Source organism: Myotis lucifugus, unplaced genomic scaffold (genome assembly GCF_000147115.1).
Source record: "Myotis lucifugus unplaced genomic scaffold, Myoluc2.0 scaffold_241, whole genome shotgun sequence".
Classification (NCBI taxonomy): domain Eukaryota; kingdom Metazoa; phylum Chordata; class Mammalia; order Chiroptera; family Vespertilionidae; genus Myotis; species Myotis lucifugus.
Genome location: NW_005871289.1, coordinates 40,924 through 42,047, shown reverse-complemented (window position 1 = coordinate 42,047; position 1,124 = coordinate 40,924). Strand labels below are relative to the sequence as shown.

Here is a 1,124-nt window from a genome sequence, read left to right as displayed (position 1 = left end):
CGTCCTACTCTTCTGGGACACAAGGCGCCAAAGCTGTGAGCCTGTCCTCCCTCGGTGGTCAAGAAGGCCAGGAGGGACAAAGCGCGCCTCCTCCCCGCTGGGCCTTTGCCCCACTCCCGGTTCCGCGCTGACTCCTTTCTCCACCGCAGGCCCGGGCGGCTCATGAATGAACTGCACTGTGTGGGGCGCAGGGAGAGGACGCACGCTCCCGGGGCTCGCCGCCTCCCCAGCCTGTCGACCAGTCCCCAGACCGGCTGGGGGCAGCGGCCGGCCTCGTGCCAGCACCCGCGAAACCTGCGCTTCCCCGAGCTCGAACCCCTGCCCTGGGATCGGCCTCGGGGGTACTTGGCCCCGGGAGCACGAGAAAATATAAAAGAAACCGAGGCCATCGGACTTGGGAGACCCTGGAATCCAAAACTCGGGGGCGGGGGCGGCGGGTTCCCCACAGCGGCGGCGGGTGGACTGGGCGCAGCTGGAACCCCGGAGGGCCGCGGAGGGGAGGCGCACCTGGACCGGGCAGCAGGGAGAAGAGTGGCTCTAGGGTGGTGGGGGTCCCACCCCTCCGGATCTCCGGAGGGGTGGGGACAGAAGGCGGGTGCACATCTGGAGCCCCCGGGAGGGGTAGGATGGTTCGAGTCTGTTTCATGATATGGTGGGGGTATGGGCAGACGGGGCACAAGCAAGAAAGTAGACATTCTTCATTGGCTTGTTTTTCATAATTCTTTGGATTTGATTCTTTTGTGATTAGAATGTTTTTATTTGTATTTTATTGTTCCCAATTAAAAAAAATAACTACATTTCTAATCAGGCATTTGTTTCTAATGAGTTATCATTTTTCTGTTGTCTGAATATCCCAATATGCCTGCATATGTTACGGTTAAGCTTTCATCACTAGGTAGAGAAAACGCTAATTAGTTATAGCTCAAGGGCAGTATCTTATAGCTTCTCCAGAGAAAAGAGAATCGGCATATGTATATATGTATATCCCTCTATGAATCGTGTAAATTTCTGTGCGTCTTATCAATCTATCTATTATCTATCTATCTATCTATCTATCAATCCAGCTATCTATCAATCATCAATTCATACATCCAGCCATTCATTGAATTATCCCATCAGAAGAA

General features: G+C 53.6%; 1 protein-coding gene across 1 annotated transcript in view; it reads right to left on the bottom strand.

Annotated features, from left to right (window-relative positions):
- Nucleotides 1-1,124, bottom strand: part of TMEM63B (transmembrane protein 63B) — a 24,158-nt gene that overhangs the window by 22,326 nt on the left and 708 nt on the right.